This window comes from Adiantum capillus-veneris, chromosome 26, assembly GCF_014529385.1.
Source record: "Adiantum capillus-veneris isolate H3 chromosome 26, ASM1452938v2, whole genome shotgun sequence".
NCBI classification, from domain to species: Eukaryota; Viridiplantae; Streptophyta; class Polypodiopsida; order Polypodiales; family Pteridaceae; genus Adiantum; species Adiantum capillus-veneris.
The window spans coordinates 101,788,303-101,800,263 of NC_140956.1; positions in this window are offsets into that span (position 1 = coordinate 101,788,303).

The following is an 11,961-nucleotide window of genomic DNA, read 5'->3' on the forward strand; positions in this document are numbered from 1 at the left end:
AATGAAGCTTACTCCAAGGTCATTTCAAGATTCATTAGGTTCACATTGCTATTTGATAGACTTTCTCCCTCCTTGTCCCTTATTAAGATAGGTTTAGCAGCACAGATATTAATATGCTAACTCTTGGTCTTTGAATCTCCCCATTTTAAATGGCCAGTTTAAGATGAGAAAATCATTTGAGAAAGTTAGATATCAAATTTTATGAAATTACCTCTCCCTTTAAATCTTAGTCATCCACGATTATGAGGTAGGGAAGATAAAGCATAGTCATTAGTCCATGGTTTCCTAGTGGGTAGAGGATCTCTTTTTACCCAGCATTATCTTTCCAAAACGGATGACTAGTCCATTTGGTGCTTTGGAGACTTACCTATCGTAAGCATGTCTACTCTATAGTCCATATCAATACTTCGAAGTGGATTGACAAGTTCTACTTGGTGCTTGGGAGACGTAGTCGCCACAAACATGATCATAAGCATGCATACCTTAAAATTTGTGCACAATATGAGAAAGAAAGAAGACAAAAACTTTGTACATTATATACATTTACATATGCTTACTCAAGTGAGTCATTGTAAGACTTAACAAGGTGCGTACTATCCTTAAGTTGGATTCCTTGCATCCATCTAGCATCTTCAAAAGGATAATTTTTGAATTTAATAAGATATCGTCTAATAATCTTACCATCTCGCAAGACCTTGTCTTCATGTCGTAGGATAGACTCAAGTTGGAGCACCTCTTCTTAACCTTCAAATTCGAGAGGATCCTCAATGATGGCTTCTTGAGGTGGCTCTCCTTTGTAAGGCTTAAGTAAGCTCACATGGAAGGCGTTGTGTATGAGCCAGTGATTGGGCAGCTTCAATTGATAAGCCATCTCATTGATGGGCTTAAGAATTTTAAAGAGACCATAGTATCTTTTTTCTAGTTTAGCATAATACTTTTGGTGTCTCGTAGGATTCTTGCCCGAGGTATGCCTTAGACGAGCTTTAGGAAACTTTAGCAAGACCTAATCATCTTGCTTGAAGATCAAGGCTCTTCTATGCTTATTAGCAATAGACTTTTGCTTTTTCTAAGAGATAAATATAGCTTCTTTAATCTTTTGAAAAGATTCTTTAAGTCTCGACTATATTCATCAGCAGCAGCAAAGATCTTCCCATGTGCTTTGAGGGATCTTTCCTCAATGACCTCAAATGGTGTTTTTTCTATAGAAGTATGTACATTATTATTGTACGCATACTCTACAAAAGGTAGGTACTTCTCCCATTGAGAATGTTGATCTACTTCAGTAACATAGGCTTTTAGTAGATCAAGAATCATGGAGTTAGCTATTTCACTTTGGCTATCTATTTGTGGTGTGATAGGCCAAAGAGAAATTTAATCTAGTACCTAGATTTTCAAAAGAGACCTTTCCAAAAATTACCGGTCATTCGAGGATCTCTATTTGACATAATGGATGTAGGCAAGCCATGGTACAATTTGTGATATGAAGAGGATTGTCATTTAATAGTCTTTTTGACAAATATGAAATGAGCTTATTTGTTGAACCTGTCAACTATAGTCCATATTTTCACGTTCCCATGGATAGACTTGGAAAATCCAAAGATAAAATCCATAGATATACTCTCTCATGGTGAATCAAGGATTGGCAATGGCTAGAGTAACCCAGGTTGCTTCCCTCGATCATATTTTGTCTTTTGGTATATCACGCACTTGGAAACATAGTCTTGTATGTTTACCTTCATGGTAGGCTAATAGAAGTATATTTCTACTTCTCATATAGTAGATTGAATCCCTGTATGCCCCACATAAAGAGGAGCATGAGATTCATACATTACTTTCTCACAAAGTGAGTGCCGTAGAGAAGATAACCATTTTGCAAGGTAAATGGTTCTTCTTTCTTCTCAAATGCAAGGATAAAAATTACATCTCTAAAATTTGGATCAACAACATACTCACCTATCATGGAAGATAGATCATTGTTATGAGTTGCTATTGTTACAGCATTTACCCTTCGTCGTCACGAAAGTGCATCAGCCACTTGGTCATGCTTGCCTACAATGTGAGCAATATGAAAATTGAACTGCGAAAGAAAATTTGCTAACCTCATTTATTTGTTAGAAATATTAGTCATGAAGTATTTGAGGCTTTAATGATCCGTATGTAGAATAAATGGAGTCCCTTGGAGTCGGAGAGAATGCTTCCATGGTTCTAGGGCATGTAGGACAGCTAATAGCTCTTTTTCATAAATCCTCAATTTTCGCTCATCAAAATTCAATCTCCTACTCTCATATGCTATGGCATGCCCTCCATTGTGCGATTATAAGTGGTTGGAGCATTTTTCAAGCCAAAAGGCATGTCGAGATATTCATAAAAACCAAATGTAGCACGAAAAGTGATTTTTATTGACTATCCTTGTTTGATAATAGCCACTTTTAAGGTTAATCCTACTAAAGTAGTTAGATCCTTGCAACTTATCAAATAGATCTTCTACCCAAGGCACGGGGAATCTATTCTTTATTGTGATTCTAATTAGGGCTCTATAGTCTACGCACATGCGATAGATGTCATCTTTCTTTTGTAGTAATAGAATCGACGAGCAAAATGGGGATGAACTAGGCTACCAATTCATTTACTTGCCTCATAATCTCCTCTTGTTGAGCTTGAGAGACTCTATAAGAAGGCTTATTGGAGGTGAACTTCCTGATAGTAGCTCTATGGCATGGTCGTCATCCCCTCGTTTTGAAAGTAACTCTCCAAGGATTTCATCAATGAAAACATCTTGAAATTGGTTTATGAAATTAGATAACTCTAATTCTTCTTGATTTTCATCATTGTTACTCGCAAAGCAGTAGTGTCATTCATATATTCTTTAACAAAATCGAACTTTTTATTGACTTGTCAAAAGCTTGTGTATGTACAAGGGGTATGGTGTTACCTTTCTCACTTGCATTTGTAAACATATCTCTCTCTATATAATTAAGATACAACATAACTAGTTAGCTTGGCATGAACAATAACTTGAAAGAGAAAAAAAGAGGAATTGAAATTGACAACAATTGAGGATCGGATTTACTTGGAGCCGATCCCCCTCTATAAGGACTTTGTCTTATAGATTCTCTCATGAAGAGAGACTTGTATACAATACAACCTGTTGTGTTCCTTAAGACCATTTGGTGCCATGAAGATGGAAAGCTTCATGCACCACAATTATGCTCCATGCACACTATAAAACTTAGCTTGGCCTCAATCCCAAGACCTCAAATATCTTCAAAGGTGGAGAGAGAGGATGGAGAAGGAGTATTCTTATTAGAAAAAAGTGGTCCTCTCACATTAGTTCACTCATAGAGCATATCATAGCTTAGTAATGGAGATGGAGAAGAAGATGAGCACGCTTGGAGCTTGACACTTGCTTGGATTTGCATTCCATGGTCAAATGTTGTTGGTGTAGGCTCTTCCACTTGTTCCACCTATGAGAAGGAGACTCTCACCTCGTGAGTATGCTTGTGTGAGGTGTCAGAGTGAGTATTCTCATTGATTTTCCAAGAATACACTAGCTTAAAGACTATTGGTCCATACTATGGACTAGCTAATGAATAGCTTTCTTCATATCAAGCAAAAGAGTTAGTCTTGTAACAAGTATTCGTTATTCTCTCTTTGAAAAGAGAGCTTAATTCTTTAATGAAATGAAGTTAAATTCTTATTGGCTCTCAAGATAGGCTACCCAATAGGATTTAAGCTTGCTCATGGATTCCTTAATTCTCATTGGTCCCCTTAGTAGACTGTCCAATAGGATCTAAGCTAGCTCATGTAGGGCTCAATTCTTATTGGTTCTCTTTGTGGGATATCCAATGAGGTTAAAGTTTGATTTTATAAAGATTAATTCTCATTGGTCCATCATATTAGCTATCCAATAGGAATAATGCTTAATTGGGGACAACATAGCTAGAAGCATGACATGTGTCCTTTATGCCTTAAGTGAAAGGTGAGCTCCCTAGTATGTGTGTGTGTGCATGCGCGCGTGTGTGTGTTCTCTCTCATCTCCCTACACTTAAGGCTCGCCCAATGCAAATGAGGGTGCCATTTGATCCACTTGGGGTCCATTGCAACCTTAGACTTAGTATTAAAAGGTCTAAAATACATAGTGTTAGCAATACTCTTTTCCATGAATCCTAGGCCTAAAGGACTTTAACAATAACCTTTGGAAGCTTTATTGAAGCTTACCCTAAGGTCATTTCAAGCTTCATTAGGTTCACATTGCCCTTTGATAGACTTTCTCTCTCCTTGGTCCCTTATTGAGATAACTCTAGCAGCACACGTATTTATATGCTAACTCTTGGCCTCTGAATCTTCCCATTTTAAATGGTCAGTTTAAGGTGAGAAAATCATTTGAGAAACTTAGATATTAAATTTTATGACACAAAATAAAACATGCAGTAATCTATGGTAACTAATTACATTTTTACATTTGTCATGTGAAAAAAAAAAAATCTTTGTACCGAATTAAATATAGAAAGTCGTGTAGGTCAAATACACAAAGTTTATGAATTCAATCAATGACTACTTAAAACATTTAATTCGTCTAAATTTTCAATGTCTTATGATGTATATATACTAGATCTACGACTCAATTACTTAGGGCTATTATTTGAGGGTTATGCAAGCCACATTTGTTAATTTATGCCATAAATTCTTGTTATAACAAGAATTTTCCTATCCGTACATCTTGAAATCTATGCAAAATCTTATTTTGATGAAATATTGTATTCAATTTATGATTTTGTTAAAACTACACTAAATTTTTATGATTTTTTCACCTTAATCTTAATTTGGTACTGATTTTGAATAACTTAAAATTTGTCTATGCTATTCGCCTCATAATTGACGTAAGCTATGCACATGACCTTTAAATTATTTTTCTAGCTTCACCAAATAATTATGACAAGCTATTGTGTTAACACAAAGCAACGAAGTAAAATTGATTTCTAGAAAAGTGTGTATATATTGTATGTTACCCTTTGCATAGACACCTGCAAAAGTATATCATAGTGAGCAAATTGTGTATTGTGTATATGCTAACTAGCACAAAGTTGTTTGCTAGTTATATACAGGGATATGTTAATTAGCACATACATGTATGTGAACTAGCATATAGGTGTATAAATATATAAACTAACTAGCAAATTGATATTAGAATGGACCAATATAACTCCATTTATCCTACACTTTTGCAACATTAGCCACACAAACAAGCCTACATGCTTTTTAGAGACTACTACAAAAGTACGAAACGACGGTTTACTTGGATTACAAAACAACAATTTATTGGCACTTTGCCCGATTTCAAAACACTAGTCATTTGCGCACTTTGTGAATGTACTTGTATTATAAACTTCTTGTATACACAGTAAGTTGTATGTTCCACAAAAAATACAAGGCCTTTGAATATCGAGCAAGAGGGGATACTAAGCATAGCATAGTCTTGTATTAGGCAAGAGGGGATACACAAGTTTTCCATTTTAGAGCATAGTCTAAATTTTAGTTAGAAAGTGAAACGCCAAGAGATTCTCATCATCCAGGGTGGTATGCATCATGTTCTCCCAAGCATATTGTAGGCAATCAGGTGGAAACAACCATAGCAAAAGCCAATTTACAATTTTATCAGTGAGGTATCAAACTCAGCCTTTGGCACCACAACGTTACTATTCTACCACAGTAGGCCTAGACAACCAATGCTTTTGCAAACCCGAGTAGGGGTTTTCCCTTCAAAAACAGCGACTACAGTTTAGCCTCTAAATTTTGCCCTAACTATCAAAGCTCACAGTTTCCTCAAGCAAAAATGGTGAGCCAGGGCACTCTAGTACCCACATTAGACAACGCGTGAGAAGAGAGAGCATCTCTTGAGATGCAATCACCTCCGCTTTCATGCTTGACATTGCCTTGGTCGACGGGTTGACATGTATGCCAAATGTGGTGTACTTTAGAAATCACAAAACTTGCTTCAGGAGCTTCTTGTTCGGAATGTAGTCTCTTGGAGTGCATTGATTGCGGGATTTCCCAACAGGGATAGGGCCAGGAAGCTCTGGGCTGTTTTCAGCAGATGCAAAGAGATGGCATGTCTCCAGATGCAATCACCTATGCACACTTGCATCTTAAAGGCATGTGGCATTACACAAGATGTTGTAGCTTGGTTGACATGTATGCCAAATATTTCAGATGGCTCAGAAAAGTGCTTGACAAGCTTCCTATCCCGAATGTCGTTCCTTGTTATACATCGATTGCGGGATATGCCCAACAAGGACAGGGCCAACAAGCTTTGGGCTGTTTTCAGTGGATGCAAAGAGATGGCATCTCTCCAGATGCAAACAGCTACGCTCGCATTCTGAAGGCATGTGGCACTATGCAAGACGCTGATATGGGCCAAAATATTCATGATAATACTGTTAGTCAGGGGTCCTTCAGAAAAAAACATCGTGCTTGGCACTGCCTTGGTCGACGTGTATACCAAATGTGGTGTACTTCAAAAAGCACAACACTTGCTTCAAGTGCTTTCTGTCTAGAATGTCGTCTCGTGGAGTGCATTGATTGCGAAATATGCCCAACAGGGACGGAGCCAAGAAGCTCTGGGCTGTTTTCAACAGATGCAAAGAGATGGCATTTCTCCAATTGCAACCACCAACACTTGCATCTTAAGACATGTGGCATTACACAAGATGCTGATATGGGAAAAAAAATTCACGATGATATTTTATGACAAGGGCTGTTAAAAAAAGACGTCGTGCTTGGAAATGCCTTGGTTGACATGTATGCCAAATACTTCAGAAAGCTCAAAAAAGTTCTTGGCAAGCATCTTGTCCGGAATGTTGTCTCTTGGAACGCCAAGTACAAACTACCAGCAAAATCTAAACACTACATGGCCTGCACTGAAGGAATCTGTAGCCACCCAAGCAATGGCAGTTATACATTTAGACAATATGCTAGCAAGAGGGCCTTTGCATTACATGCAGCATGAGGGGACCGATGCGGAGCACATTCCCACGTCATTATCTTTAACTAAGCCAATTATCCATTTATGTCCAAGGATATAGTTTCTCTCTACAATTTGTCGGCAATCAGTCAAGGCTACCTTCATCCAAAAGGTAGCAATGACAATGTTACTACTCTACCACAGCAGGCCTTGATAGCCAATGGTTTTGGAGACCCAAGCAAGGGTTTGCCCTTCGGAAACAGCAACTACAGTCTAGCCTTTGGATTTTGCCCTATCTATCAGAGCTCACAGTCTCCTCAAGAAAATATAATAAGCCAGGGCGCTCTACTACCCACATTAGACAACATGTGAGAAGAGAGAGCATCTCTCGCGATGCAATCACCTACGCTTTCGTGTTTGACACTGCCTTGGTCGACCGGTTGACATGTATGCCAAATGTGATGTACTTCAAAAATCACAAAACTTGCTGCAGGAGCTTCTTGTCTGGAATGTCGTCTCTTGGAGTGCATTATTTGCGGGATTGCCCAACAGGGACAAGGCCAGGAAGCTCTGGGTTTTTTTCAGAAGATGCAAAGAGATGGCATCTCTCTAGATGCAATCACCTACGTACACTTGCATCTTAAAGGCATGTACCATTACACAAGATGTTGTTGCTTGGTTGACATGTATGCCAAATACTTCAGATGGCTCAGAGAAGTGCTTGACGAGCTTCCTGTCCAGAATGTTGTTCCTTGTTATACATCGATTGCGGGATATGCCCAACAAGGACAGGGCCAGCAAGCTTTGGGCTGTTTTCAGTAGATGCAAAGAGATGGCATCTCTCCAGATGCAAATAGCTATGCTTGCATCCTGAAGGCATGGGGCAGTATGCAAGACGCTAATATGGACCAAAATATTCATGATAATGCTGTTAGTCACGGGTTCTTTAGAACAAACATCGTGCTTGGCACTGCCTTGGTCGACATGTATGCCAAATGTGGTGTACTTCAAAAAGCACAAAACTTGCTTTAAGCGCTTTCTGTCTGGAATGTCGTCTCTTGGAGTGCATTGATTGCGGAATATGCCCAACAGGGACGGGGCCAAGAAGCTCTGGGCTGTTTTCAGCAGATGCAAAGAGATGGCATTTCTCCAATTGCAATCACCTACACTTGCATCTTAAGACACGTGGCACTACGCAAGATGCTGATATGGGAAAAGGAATTCACGATGATTTGCTGTTAAAAAAAGACATCATGCTTGGAAATGCCTTGGTTGACATGTATGCCAAATACTTCAGAAAGCTCAAAAAAGTTCTTCACAAGCTTCTTGTCCGGAATTTCGTCGCTTGGAACGCGTTGATTGCTAAGCTCTAGGCTGTTTTTAGCAGATGCGAAACTAGGGCATTTCTCCAAATGTAATCACATATGCTTGCATCTTGAAGGCATGTGGCCCTACGCAAGAATCCAATATGGGCAATGATGATATTATGAGACAGGGGTTGCGTCCTTGGCACTGTCAGAGTGCACGTGTGCGGAAGCATGAGAGAGAGAGAGAGAGAGAGAGAGAGAGAGAGAGAGAGAGAGAGAGAGCACAATTGCAAGATGGGTGAAGAGGGGGCGATCAGCCCCCCATGACTACCATGAGCAGAAGACCCAGTACACAATAACCAGATAGATGTGGAAGTGGGTACCCCCCTCACCCCATAAATAGGTCCCAAGGGGAGGTAGGGCAAAGCCTGGAAAAAATCCCCCAAGACCCAACAAGAGAAAAATGAATATATGAAAATATATGAGGGCGCCCCCTGGACAAAGGTGGGCGGCCGGCCCAAACTCGGGCGGCCGGGGACCAGGAGCAACCTAGACTATGGGTAGCCAGCCCGGAGACATACTAGCCATACAAGTATGCCCTAGACCTGTGAAGCAACAGAGTGGTGTGAGTCTAACACCCCCTCTCGACACCTGATGTTGAACAAACCGCGTGAAGCTGAAGATGTGAGGCAAATGATGAAGATGTCTGTTGCGTTGCCCACTGAAGGACAATACTCCAGCGAACTCCACAAGTGTAGCAGCAGTCTAGGGTGTCCCGACCACCAAGAAATCTCCATGGTAAAGTGCCGTCACGAGCAGTGTAGCAAACTGTTGTACTCCGCCAACACGGTGAAGATACTGCATTAAGGTCCCAAATTGAGTGTGAAAACAACTCCTTGTCGTAAAAGAAGTGCAAATAGACCCGCAAGTGTCCTGCCCAATAGGAACTTTGGTGTCTGTAGTCAAACCGTCTTGAGAAAATGGGGAATCCCAGGAACTGTTATGAGAATGACCGGAAGCCTGCTGTCAATGCATGAACCTGCAACCCACTGTGGCCACGTGGCTAAGCTGTGTAAAACTCCAGGAAGGCCAGATGTAGCAATCTGCGCCGTAAACGTCCTTCGAAACAAGGAAAGCCAGACTAAACAGTCTGCACTGTAGAAGCTACCGTAAGCTGCAGCAGTCACTAGTAGACCGCACGGACCACCATCGGATGGTGTCCTGTCAGTAGGTAGGGTACTCCAAGATGAGGGGAAAGCCAAACTCAATAATCTGCGCTCTGCAGGACCTCTAAGAAGAGAGGTGGTCAGACCAAGCTGTCTGCACCGTAATCATCCTGTAGAAGTAGGGAAGCCAGACTGAGCAGTCTGCGTTGTGAAGAACCTCTGAGAAGAGGAAAGGCCAGACCAATCTGTCTGCGCCGTCTTGCCTGATCTCCTGCCTCCAATCCTTCCGTATCAACCAAAAAAGTATCCGCCCCAACAACGCCACCAAACCGCATCTCGGTGTGGCTCTCAATGTGAATGAGCTGGGAGTGGCCTACTACCCAGGTCGGGGAATTAGTTTGTTGTAAGGTTACCGAGGGTGAGTGTAAGCAACTCTGAAGGTAGCAATCCAAATGATCAGGAGTGTAGAAGAGCAATTGCACTGCCATCCAAGCCCAAGCTCCGGGTGACTCCGGATGTAGTCGCGGGATGCCTGATCTCCAGCATCTTGCGGGCAAACTCTCCAAGAGTCTCCAAAGCACTGAAGACCTACTCCAGTCTGTAGATCCAAGCAATGAACCTGTCCAAGACTAGATCCAAGATCCTCTCCCTAAGTCCATGTAGATGCTCCAAGTGATATGACGTGTCGAGGTCAAGTGGTAAGTGTTTGTCCACCCAAAAAAATGGTGTCTTCTCTGGGAATGTTGTGATCCCATCTGCCATGAGCATGGCCATATCTCGTGTGAACTCCTCTGATGAGTGCATAGGTGCGTCCATAGCAAACCACAAGTCACCACCCCCTCTAGTGTGCGCAACCGCCAAATGATGGCTGGAATGAATGGATCTCCCAAGGACCGTACGCCCTAGAGGATCAATGGATGTCGAAGATATCATGTACTGCAGCAGTCACACTGAGAGACCGCATTAGACCACCATCGGATGGTGTCCTAGCAGGAGGTAACTTCATCCTCTATAAAAAACACAAGCCATGTGGCTGCTATCCACCCAAAAACACAACTGCAAGGTGATGAAAACGCTGCTGTCCAGAGATTTTCAGCGTGCTCATACGCTCCCAGCAGGGTCCAGAGCGGTGCAGAGGGTGTAGGGAGGGCGGGGAATCAATGTAGCAACCCAAAATGGGCTGAAAACAGAGAAAACAACAGTGGAGAATGACTGAAATCTGTAGCAGATGAAGAGGATCCTCGCCACCATTGCACCGGATGCAAGGCTGGGTAGGAAGGGGAGATCCGTAGGGTCCCAAAGCTGAGCGCTGCCCCTCCATGCTGAAAACGCAGCAGATCCCAAAAAATGCAGTTGCTCCCCAATAAAAACACTAGGGCAGCAAAAAACGCTGATGGAGGAAGGGAATTTCCGGCGACAGAAATGTCCCGGGAGTGTAGCGCTAGTAGCCAAGAATTGATCGCCAGTGGAAGAAGCAAAAAATGCAAGTGGAGAAGGTCCTCCGTGATGAAAAACTCCAGATTTCATTGTGTGCCTGGATTTTTGCAAAACGCTGGCAGATTTGTGTTCCTTTTGCAGATCAGCAGTTCTCCAACAAAAACGCAAGGGGAGGATTGAGGTCTTCGCGAGGGATGTCCTCCAACTGATGGCGCCCCTCCTCTTGGTGTAAAACGCTGGCTGATTTTGCTTCTTGGGAGGAAAACCTCATGCGGATTATGCACCCTCAACGCTGGCGACTGATACCATGTAAGTGCGAGTGTGCGGAAAAGAGAGAGAAATGAAATGAAATGAAATGTCTTCAAAAGGCCAAAGTGACCTATGAGACCTAAAAGTTACAATGTGGTGGATCTGATACAAAGTCCGAGTAATAAAAGTAACAAAATGAAATGAGAATGACAATATGACAAAATGACTAAATGACTACTATGGAATCCTAAACTCCAAGGTGTGAACTAATCAGCTAGCTCGGATAGCTAAAATCACAAGAGATCCAGCATCGGTCGCTGGCGGATCTCATCAATCTCCTCCATGGTCAGTAGTCTGACCGGGCGTCGTGCATGTCGGGCCAAAGTGATCCGAATCCTCTGATGCAGCCTTCGTCGGTGCTGTGTAGTCCTCCGTAGTCGCGGGCGTCTGGATCTCCCCAGCTCGATCGCCCGGTCGATCGGTGTGCCTCTGGCGTGAGGCGGCGAGCTCTGCTATGGTAGTAACTCCTCCCGGTGTCCAGTGTCTGCTCTAAAGACGTCTGTGATCTGTCTAGTCTCTCCTCTCATCAGGCTCTCTCTGTGTCTGCGCACCTCGAGCAAAAACAAACCCAAGCATTCGTATTGCATGACTCTGGAGAGTGGTCCAAAGCCCTCTCTGAACAAGCAGTGGAAGCGGCCTCGTATCTCGTAGTAGACGGGGCAGTGGCATGTGTATTGCAACTCTGTCTCAGGCTCTATGTCACATAGGGGGCATATCCTGGCCTCTATTGGTACTCCGCTGTATTTCCCAATCTCGATCCGCAGCTGGTGTGAAGATGTGC